We start from the raw sequence: 11,689 nt of genomic DNA on the forward strand, positions 1-11,689 counted from the left end.
AGAAGTAACCTCTGACTCCCTTTCTGGCATAAGTTGTCTATGCATTGTGCTTCAAATACGTCCCATTGATTTCAGTGAAATATACACACCTATGGAATATTTATATAGCAATTATGAACAGGGATCGTGGTTGCTTTTCTGCCAAGCCTCCCAACAACATGGCAATAATACTGCTCAGCATTTGACTCAATGATGACTTGTATACACAGCTGAGAGCCAAAAATGGAATTATGCCTCCATTCTCAGGCTCATTTGTCAAACGTCAATACAACAATGGAGCTGCTGTTCAAGACTGAAATAGCTGTAACTATTGACTTGTTAATAAGTGGAATAAACACTTATAATGTTGCGTTGGGGAGCGAAAATGAAAGGAAGACAGTTGTGTAGGCCGTTTGTTATAATGTAGGAATAAATGTACATAATCACTTGTGCTTGATCACTACCGTGTTTCCCCCTTTTTAATACGTAGTCAGAAAGTAAGCCATAGCAGGCTTTTTAAGCATTTGTGCAGATTAAACACCCCCTGAAAATAAGCCATACCTCCGCGCAGCAGCGCCTCTCGCCTCGAGGCAGCGGGACCCAGCAGCAGCGCCGTCCTTGTCCTCCCGCTGCTGTTGCTGCTGCTGCTGCCGGGCCAGGCAGAGGTGAGGCCGCTGCTCGCCCCTGTGGGCTGCATGGCCCAAGGCTGAGCTGCGGCGGGAGGCCCGCAGGCGCTTCCGCACCACTGGAGTGATGGACAGTGGCGGGAGCGCTGCTGGCCCCTTCCGCGACGCCGGAGTGTCATGGGCTGCATGGCCCAAGGCAGAGTGGTGACGGGAGGCCCGCAGGCCCTTCCGCACCACCGGGGTGACACACGGCGGGAGCGCTGCTGGCCCCTTCTGCGCCGCCAGAGCGCCCGGCGAGGAGGCCTGCCACCCCGGCACCCAGAACCAGCGGCGGCAGAGCGGAGTGCTCCGCAGCGCCGATCGCTCGGAGCGCTCCGCAGCGCCGATCAGGGGGAGCGCTCCGCAGCCCCGATCGGGCGGAGCACTCCGCAGCCCCGATCGGGCGGAGCGCCGAGCCAGCGACCTGGCCTCTTCCTGCCTGCCGCCCGCCGCCCGGAACCGGCAAGGAGGAGGGGAAAGGGGCGCCTGGGAAGGAGTCGGGAGGGCCCTTGCTGCATGAGCCGTGGGCGCGCGGCTCCTTCCAAGTGCAGTGAGCGCCTCGTTTTGAGCGAGAGGCTTGAAAGGAAGACAGCAACAAGGGCGATGGCTGCGCGGCCGTGGGGGCTCTCAGTGCAGCCTTGCCGGGGCCCCACATTCCCCGGAGGCCTTCCGCCTCGCCAAGCTCGGCTGGCCAAGCTCGGAAGGCGCGCGGGTGGCCTGTCTAAGGCCGGGCGGGATCCCTCAGCCCTGCTCATCCTCATGCGAAACACCCCCCCCCCAAAATAAAGTAGCAGGAACCTTGGAGCGGTTGGCAGGGGGGGAATAGAAGAAAGAATTAAAAAACCGAGACAAAGGCATCGCCGGGCGGAGCGCCTAGCCAGCGGCTTGGCCTCTTCATGGCCCAGCCGAGGAGGCCTGCCGCCCCACCGCCCGGAACCATAGATGCCATAAAAACATAATAACAATAAGACATCCCCTGAAAATAAGACACCGTGTGTTTTTTTGAGGAAAAAAGTTATAAGACGGTGTCTTAAAAAAGGGGAAACACGGTAAAATATCTCTGCATCCCATGAACACAAACATGAGTCATGCACATCTCTGCAAAGCAACTGGGATCACAATGTGTACTTTTAGAAAAGCAGATCGCATTATTTACTGCATGAGATTTTGGCACCGCAAAGCAAGCAGTTGACGTGATTTTGATACCATGTTTCTCTGAAAATAAGACACCGTCTTATATTTATTTTTCCTTTAAAAACACACACTATGGCTTATTTTCAGGGGATGTCTTATTCCCCCCCCTTCCTCATCTTCCTGCCGCGGCTGGCATTGCCGCTGCGCCTATCACTATGTCTTATTTTCGGAGTATGGCTTATATTCCTTGAATGCTTAAAAATCCTGCTACGGCTTATTTTATAGCTATGTCTTATTTTCAGAGAAACAGGGGGACTGTTGTATTCCTGCAGCTTTGCTGTGAGGATATATTGCTCCAATAATTCTCTTCCTTTTCCTTCCCTCTGCTGAACCCGATGGCTTATCTAACAGTAGCTATTTAGTGTGATAATGGCGTTTGACAGATTGGAAACAAACACCATTGTCACACTCCACAGCTCCAGCAGGAAAGAGGCACTGAGGGGGGGAAGACGTGCAGCTCTAGATTTCCGAAATTATAACCACAGGTACCTACAATAAAACAGAAGAAAGGGAATACGTTTAAAGAGGTGAACATGAGAAATACTGTAGGTAGAAATCATTTCCATTGTGAATGCAAGCTGTTTGCCAAACTAGACTGTCAACAGATGATACACCAATTGGCTCCAACCTATAAATGTGGTTTGGCTGGAACCAATTTAGCTATGCTGAGCCCAGCCCAGCCCAGTAAAGGTAAAGGGGCCCCTGACCATCAGGTCCAGTCGTGTCCGACTCTGGGGTTGCGGCGCTCATCGCTCTATAGGCCAAGGGAGCCAGCGTTTGTCCGCAGACAGCTTCCGGGTCATGTGGCCAGCATGACAAAGCTGCTTCTGGCGAACCGGAGCAGCGCACGGAAACGCCGTTTACCTTCCCGCTGGAGTGGTCCCTATTTATCTACTTACACTTTGATGTGCTTTCGAACTGCTAGGTGGGCAGGAGCTGGGACCGAGCAATGGCAGCTCACCCCGTTGCAGGGATTCGAACTGCCGACCTTCTGATCAGCAAGCCCTAGACTCTGTGATTTAACCCACAGCGCCACCTGGGTCCCCTTACTCCAGCCCAGTAGCTCATGGTAAATGAAGCAGAAGGAGACTCTAGAATCCTGGTCAATAGGGTGTCTGGCCCATTCACTTTTCCTAAAATATTTTTAATGACATTTTAGTTGTAAACTAAAATAGCCACAGCTTACTCAATAAATTACAGCTATTGCTGAAGTCAAAGTAGTAGAACTTACAGTGGAAGAAACAACCAACCCTGCACTATAATTTCCCATTATATCAGCCTAATTATAACATATCATGCTTCAGAAACAGATAATATTCCAACTGAGCAATAGAAAGAAAATGCTGCAGTGTGGACAGACTGCTCCTGTCTTTTGCTCTAGATCAGGCTTCCTCAACCTCGGCCCTCCAGATGTTTTTGGCCTACAACTCCCATGATCCCTAGCTAGCAGGACCAGCAGTCAGGGATTATGGGAATTGTAGTCTCAAAACATCTGGAGGGGCAAGGTTGAGGAAGCCTGCTCTAGATCTCAAGCTGATTAACCAGGATTTATCTCCCTGATTTAGATCCCATACATGTTGCTCATGTCCCTTAGGGCAACACTCACCCCTGCCCTCTCTCTTGACTTTGATTGGGGGGGGGGGGTTCTTTAATGAGAGATGTGGTGGGATGCTAAACCAGTGATACTTTGAAAGCACTTTGAAGAAAATATCCTTAAATTCCCAGTTCTCAAACAGCTGTAGGTTGAGTGAAGATTAAGGAGAACACAAATCTTGCATGGGTATGAATGTCAGATGTTGTTGTTGTTGTTGTTGTTGTTGTTGTTGTTGTTGTTGTTTTAAACTACCCAAATGGGTAGGTCAGCTTTTCTCAACCTTGAGTCCCTAGATGTTGTTGGACCACAACTCCCATCATCCCTAGGTAGCAGGACCAGTGGTCAGGGATGATGGGAGTTGTAGTCCAGCAACATGTGGGGACCCAAGGTTGAGAAAGGCTGGGGTAGGTAATGGGATGGATCCAGAATGGAGCCCGGAGGGCCTGGGGCTAAGCAAGATGAGTCAGGTACTGAGATGGGAGAGAAATGTGAACCTTCCTAATTAGTGATCCCTGGAACAATATGTGAACTGAAATGCCACTTCCCTTCGGAATTTGCTCTTTTCTGAATTATGTGATGCAGTTTTCCAACCATATAATGCCTTCTGAAATCAAAATATTAGTTGAAAATGTGCCTAAAGATGCACCAGCTTGCAAAAATAAATAAATAAATAAATTTATGCATTAGGGAAAATGGCATCTATAAATGGGCATATTTGGAGAGAGGCGGAGGAAATTTCATCACAAACTGATGTAGAAGCGTGAAAAACTAAAAAAAAAAGGAAAGGAAAGAAAAGAAAAGACAAGAAATGAAGAGAATCTGAAACTGACAGATTTGTTCACACCTAATGGGACCTACCAGCCATTCAGGTGATGGGACTGGTGACCTTGAACAAATAGGACCTTACTGGTCACAGTAACACCCTATTAGCTGATTTAAAACCCTATATCGGGCACCAGCCTGATTCGAAGTCTTCCTTAGTTCAGCATAACGTGGCAGAAACGCAGTTGGCATTCAGGCCTGGATTATTTCACATGCACCTCTGCCCTAAGCTGTGGCATTGAGTTGAGTTTATAGCATAGTTTGTGGCACCACACCCTGAAAACTCAACTTGTGCAGCAAACTCCTAGGGCACCTGTTGCACCTGAAGTATATAGAATTTTGGCTCCTTGATAGGGTACCCCTGTTCATTCCCTTGCCACCATTTTGGGGGATGGAGGGAAGAGGCAGGGCAAAATACTGTGCCATGTAGCATACAAATATAATCTTTCATGTTACCTGGAAGAGAACTTGCTTTTTTTCTCGAAGATAAAGGAAGTGCTTGCTTGTTGAACTCTTGAGTCTTAATACCAAAGTGGGTTACGATTCGTAAGATCGCAGGTGTATTGTGGGGCTTTCTCTTGACATGGCTTTGTGGAGAAGTTAAGCCATGGTTCTTGACACACGCTGTTGCAAATAGGAAAATAAAAGGAAGTCGGAAGATTGGAGATAAGTATACCTGTCTCAGAACTCCCTCCCCCCTTTTCTCCTTCACCCCCACCAGAATCGTGTTTCACTCTTAATTTCAAAAGCCCCTTTGAAGAAAAGGAGAGAAAGATTTAACTAACCTGATTAAAGTGGCACTGTGGGTGTAAGGCTATTTTGTAAAAATGATTAGTTTTCAGAAGGAACAGGCATTTCATTTTCCTAAGTGCCCATTTTTTTTTGTTCCTTCCCTAATGAAGGAAAACAATAAAAAGAGAGGTGTTTGTCAACCTTTGAGAAATGAAATGGAAAAGCTTGTCAAGGTGAGAAACTTGTTAGGGAAAGCGAAAGCCAATTTTTCCTTATTATACAGCAAGTTTGGACTGCAGAATTCCATAGCGGAAAAGGGACTGCTTTTTCTGGTTTTTGTTGGAATGCTTTGCTTCTGAAACAAAGATAACCGGGAACAGACAGACGATTCTTTGCAATCTGGACAACCTTTGTGTTACAAACACCAGCAAGGGTTCAGCTCCAACCACACATTTCCCTCCTTGTGTAACTGGGTGTGGGGAACTTTTGCCAACACACATCCAATATAGTATGGACTGGGGGAAAGTCAGAATCAAAGGTCTGGGGGTGAATCTGTAGCTTGAGGGTAGAGAGGAGATTCATGCAGAAGACCCTTTGGTAAATCTGGTTAAAAAAATAATGATCACATAGCTAATGACCTGGAGTGCCCCTGCCTGTCAGAGAAGGCAATACTGGGCTCAGTGGACAAATAGCCTGAACTGGTACAAGGTGGCTTCTTCCAATGATCTGTCCTCCATGTATGTTGATAGCACTGGATTTAACTGACTGGCTGAGTTAGGCCAATAAAACTCAGAGACAAGAGGAGTTTGGGGTCCATTTTGTTTATTGCAAAGCAATAAGGTTACAGTCAAATCTTTTTGCAAAACTGCAACCCCGCCCAACGTGGGGCAGAGGAATTTATAACATTTCAGACAAAGGATTTTGATTTAACCAATCACATAAATCATTACATCATTTTATATTTAATATTCATCATTACCTCATTTCATATTTAATACGCATGCGCAATAAGCTTCGCTAACTAAACTTTGATTCTCACCGTGATCTGTTACATATTTTTAGTTTACATGCATGGGAACCTGTGTTACATGTGGATGTAACAATTTATGCTCTAGTTTATGAATTGCTTCTTTGTGATTGACGTATTAGCTGACCTTCTATCCCAGTAGGAACGGCTTCTTGCTGAATCATCAATTTCTTAAAGCAACAGGTTACCATAACTCTTCTAATTCAAGCATATTCCAAGATTTATAAGGATTTACATTATCACCTTAATTGTGGCCCTTTGGGCGCCTGCTACAGACCCACGGAGCTGCATCCAAAACTGGGGCCAGACATGATAGGGGCAGCCCCAGTCACATGCCTAGTGGGACCTGATGCTAACGTCAGAATGTGCATTGTGCTGCCTGAGAAGGACAAGATGGCACCCTCATTCCATTTATGGAACCAGAATAGACTGGCTGTGGAATCTTACTTCAACTCTGGGGATGGGGTAACTGAGGGCTAACTTAAGAGAGGGCACAGGGTAGGCCGCATGAGCGTCAACACCTCTCCGCTGCTACCCCACACCTTCAACATCTGCCACCTGAGGCAGCCTCCTCATTCTTGCCTAAGAGAGCTGGACCCTAACCATTCTGCTGCTTCCCCTTGCCACTATCTACCTCATATCGGACATTTTTTTCTCCCTGCTTGTAAGTACTGGAACCAGGCTGAGAGTAATGTGCCTGCTGCAAAGGAAGAGAAGGGAGAGGGAACAAGAAGTGTGGCTGTCTCCATCGTGGCTAGTTTTAGCCCCAATTTTGACTTCTTCAGCTTGCTGTGTGGACAATCACATCGCAGATGGTAAACGTATTTATGTAAGTCACAGAAAGGCTGCTGCAGTGGCAGCATGGAGCAATGTCTGCTGAGGAGGCAGCAGATCAGGCCTCAAGGGAGTGTGACACAGCCATCACTACCACTGCAGCAGCAGGCCGGATCTGTTGCCCCTGTGGATCCTGCCACCCAAGGCAGGATCTGCTTGCCTCGTGGGTGGGCAAGCCCTGGCTCTGCCTCCATAACTGGAGGCAGTTGGATATTTATTGTTGCAAACTGCAGGAATCCTGCTTGTGGCTTCCCACAGACATCTGGTTGGCTGGCCACTGTCAGAACAGGGTGCTGGACTAGATGGGCCGTTGGCCTGATCCAGTAGGCTCTTATTATGTTCTTAAGAGGAAAAGCTTCCCTCTGGCCTTGTTCTCTGCTGCTCAGAGTAGCAGTCTAGAGAGCCTGGCCTTGCATTGTCTTTCCCCTGCTAAGCTTTCTGTCTGCGAAGTCACCTAAATGTGCACCCAACCACAAACCTTCTATTTCATTAAGGGACTATTGTTGCCATCCAAATTGGTGCTTTTCAAACTATGAGGTGGTGGGTTAGCAATTCCCCAGCCCCATTGCGCCAGGGACAGGTACCATATGTGGTCCTTGAAGCACCCCACCCAACCTGGGTTATGATGCGATCACCATGGTCCAGCAGCCAATGGCTCAAGGAGAGGCACCTGTCTGTGAACCACCACTTTGAGCAGCACTGATGTAAATCGTGGTTCACCTTATGAAGGAACAATTATTGTTGTAATGACTTAAAAAAAAACAAGGCATTGTGCAGAATATATTAAAATACAGGCCCAGCCCAATGGGCTTGCAATCTAATTTGGACAAAAATAAAATTTAAAAAGAAAAATCAAAAATTAAGAATTGGAAGAGAAGGCATATTATCTCACAGGAAGTAGAACCATAGAGTTGGAAGGGGAACCAAGTGTCATTTAGCTCAACCCCCACAATGCAAGAATTTAAACATGCAGATCCCCATCCAACTTGATGGGACGCTACTTAGCTTTGCAAATGTGTGAGCAGTTTTACTGCTGAACCACTAACAGTGTGCCTTATACAGAGCCAGTGGCTCTCCTGAGTTTTAGGGAGGGTTCCCCCCCCAGCCCTACATGCAGATGTCAGGGATGAAATTTGGGAACTTCTGCAAGCAAAGCAGATGCTTCACCACTGAGCTACAGCTCTGCCCTTAACACACACACACACACACACACACACACACACACACACACTAGCTGAAATAAATTAGTCTTGAGGCATTTTTTTTAAAGTGGAAGATAAGCAGTTGATGAATATCAGTGAGTATAAAGAGTTCCACAGAAAAGGATAAAGGATAGGAAAAGGTCAAGGGCATGGAACAGAAGAAAAAGGTTTAACTAGCTTTAACTAGTGACAATGAACCAGAGGAATGCACAGGTAGAGGAGGCAATTATAGCGGGACCAGAGATGAGAGATAAACTGGAGAATAAATACAGCTGAACGGAAAAGGACAATATAAAACCTGACCTACTAAAAGGATAATGTAGATAGTGAAGTGGGATCAAAAGTATAGCAACATGACTGAATTTAGACATGTGCCTCTCCTCCAGATGTGGAAGGCAACCCAGAGCAGAGACACACTAGATTTTATGTTAAATCCCCATGGGATAGCGAGGCTTTCTGGGTATCTGGTGTGGCCTGAAACTTACTCCAGAATCCCCGTCAAGTGATGGGTGGTTCTGCAGAAGCGATTCCTTAACAGCCAAATCTAAGCGGAAAGATATTTCTCCAGAGATTTTCCTAAGGCCTCCCTCATCTGCACCATACATTTAAAACAGTATCAGACCACTTTAAACAGTCCTGGCTCCCCCCCGTCCCGTTCCGTCCCGTCAGAATCCTGGGAACTGTAGTCTACTAAAGGTGATTTGGTTGTTAGGAGGCCTGTATTCCATGAACAGAGCTATAATTCTCAAGAGTGCTTTAACAAGGAATCTCTCTTCTCAGGGAACTCTGATGAGGCCTGAGAAATAAATGCTTGGAAACCATTGCAAAGAGGCCATTCAACATTTTCACAGGTAAGCACTGTTGTCAAGTGAGCTACAGTAGAGCTCCAGTTTGCACCAGTAAACAACGCTCACCCTGGGAAAACACAGTCCCTGTAAATCTGGTAAAAGTGGGAGGTATGAAGGAGTGAGTTATCTTGAGGGCCAAACTAAACGTTCGCTTAAATGCACAGGATGCATTTAATTTTATTTCTTTATTTAATGCATTTATACCCTGCTTTTCACTGTGAAGGACACGGGTGGTGCTGTGGTCTAAACCACAGAGCCTAGGGCTTGCCGATCAGAAGGTCGGCGGTTCGAATCCCCGCAACGAGGTAAGCTCCCGTTGCTCAGTCCCAGCTCCTGCCAACCTAGCAGTTCGAAAGCACGTCAAAGTGCAAGTAGATAAATAGTTTCCGTGTGCTGCTCTGGTTCGCCATAAGCGGCTTTGTCATGGCTGCATCAGCAAGTAAAGCGAGATGAGCGTCGCAACCCCAGAGTTGTTCGCGACTGGACCTAACAGTCAAGGGTCCCTTTACCTTTACCTTTCACTGTGAAAATTCCTTGGTAGTACTAAGAAAGCTGTTTTGCCAGTGAAAATATTTTTGCTTGTGCAATGGAACTTTTTCCCACTCTCCTCCTCCTCCTCCTCCTCCTCCTCCTCCTCCTCCTCCTCCTCCTCCTCCTCCTCCTCCTCCTCCTGGCACCCTAAATCTGTTTCCCTCAACCCTCTGGAGCAGATCTACTGGTAGGTAGAGTTCAGGTCATGCACAGAGGCAGAAGAGGAAGTAAAGTCCCCTTGTGCAAGTGGAAATCCTTGCTTGGTGACAGGATGCATTAACAGGGTACTGTACTAGGGGGAGAATTCAATGCAGCGCTAAGGAGATTGCTCTATCGGTGCAAGAATTTCTGCTTGCCTGGTAGAATTAGCTCACCTCTCCTCCAGATGCACGCTATTCTAGGGTTATCCCCCAACCCAATGTTGGATAAGAGAGAAAGGGGGGGGGAGCTCAGTTGCACTAGAAGAAATCCTTGCACAGGCTTCTGCTACTGGGACCACTTAGCTGAGTGTTATCAAGGACTCCTAAATTTCTCTAAGTACTTAGTATGGGTAGATGATTCTTATGGAAAAGTCAGTGAGTGAGGAATGGTAGCTTGCATTCCCACCCACCCCCACCTTGTGCACACAGATAGGAAGGAGCCTTAGAAAAAGCCCCATTAGCACCAATGGAGACTCCCTTCCAAGGTTCCTAGTCATGTTGTGTGTGGTGTGTGAGAGAGAACTAATCTCCAGTCCACTCATGGTAGAGTGAAGAGATAAGTCTCCACTTCCCACATGTAAGAACCCCCCCCCCCTCTGCACCTATAAGCAACTGAAGATGAACTAGCAAAATTCGGCAAACGTCTAGTTTGAGAGGTGAAAAAAATGGACCAGCAATGTGGCAAGTCTAGTTTGGGGGGGGGGGAGTTCAACTTCCACCCTCCCCACAGTGTTATCAAGGACTCGTCATAGTATAGCAATCACTCGGAGGGAAACAGAAAACAAACAGCAGAGAAATATTGGTTCCTAGAGTTTGTCATTCTTTCCAAACCGCATGGTTATTAGACGTGGAGGTGACAAGACGGCTGCTTGCTAGCAGAAGGGAGGTGAGGGCTGCTGGTAGCCCCATGGCAACAAATGCCCCCTACGTCCCCTGGCATCCCCTTTAGTGGATTTCATGGTGGAAGGATGGCATGGGAGCGACGTGAAAGCAATTGCTGAACCCAGCAAAGGAAAATATCAGCGAGGAGCAATTGCGTAGCTGACTGTGCTCCACGCAGGGGAAGGGTTTGAAGAAAGTTTGAGTAAATCTAATATACTCCCTGATAAAAACCCAGTCATGCTTATTATTAGCATCATTATTTTGTCAATTTTCAACTAGCTTTTGTTCTCAGGGCTCACTGGAGCTAATAGCAGTAATGCTTCCTTTCCAAAAACTGCACGTTCAGAGTTAGTTAAAATATTAAAATTTGGCAGCCAGCTTGGTGGGGGCGGGGGAGTTGCTGCAAACTCACAAAGCGCCATGCCTTCTCGTCTGTCTGCTGAGAAAACGGCAACTTGCGGTTTTGCATCTTGCGGGTGAAGAGCTATGATTCTGGGTAACAGCTCTGAGGTTAACATGGCCCATGCAAGTGGGCCACTGGCACGAGCTGTCTTTCTTCCTCAAGTCAGCATAATAACACTATTTATGGGAGGAAAGCTTTGAAAAGTATTTGAGGATATGATTGCAGTTGCCACTAATGGCGTGTACCCCTCGGAACCAATTATCTACCCATCCGTTTGAACCCCTCATTCCTTTTTAATGAAAAGCACAAAAGTGATTTCACTTACCGTCCTGTGGGATTGCAGCGTGATCTTATTTTTGTCTTGTGCTTTAAAGCTCCTCTGTTTTTGCTTTTCTCTCAAATGCTGAACGCTGTTGTTCTGTCTATACGTTTACTAGAAGAGGCCTTCAGAGCATCTGTTCCCCAAACTGGCTCCCCCTTGGCCTTTATGGGATCCGGAGGTTTTAAGTAAACAACCCAGCCTGATAAGTCACATTAAAATATTGATCCATGTGGGATGGCTTTTGCTCCTCTGCATGGCCGAGGGTGGTTTGCTTGGACGTAGTAAGCCGGGGGGGGAGGGGAGAAGGAGGGATAACTATAAGTTATTTATCCTCTTTGCTTGGGACAGAGTTGTAGTGAGAAAGCGGAATCGGGGGCTAAGAGAAGGGAATTGTTAGATTATGCCAGACCTACTGAAAAAGGGTTAGAGTATTACCAAGGTTAGAGTATTCGGA

The 11,689-nt window shown here is 47.0% G+C and overlaps 1 long non-coding RNA gene across 1 annotated transcript; it reads right to left on the reverse strand.

The window, feature by feature from the left end:
• Window positions 1-1,744: 1,744 nt before the first annotated feature.
• LOC118077261 (uncharacterized) lies at window positions 1,745-11,402 on the reverse strand. Its single transcript, XR_004691618.2, has 3 exons — window positions 11,239-11,402; window positions 4,711-4,878; window positions 1,745-2,327 (listed from the first exon to the last, which is right to left on the reverse strand). It is a non-coding gene; the product is annotated as an uncharacterized LOC118077261 (long non-coding RNA).
• Window positions 11,403-11,689: the final 287 nt, after the last annotated feature.

The sequence above is a fragment of the Zootoca vivipara genome, chromosome 11 (assembly GCF_963506605.1).
Source record: "Zootoca vivipara chromosome 11, rZooViv1.1, whole genome shotgun sequence".
NCBI classification, from domain to species: Eukaryota; Metazoa; Chordata; class Lepidosauria; order Squamata; family Lacertidae; genus Zootoca; species Zootoca vivipara.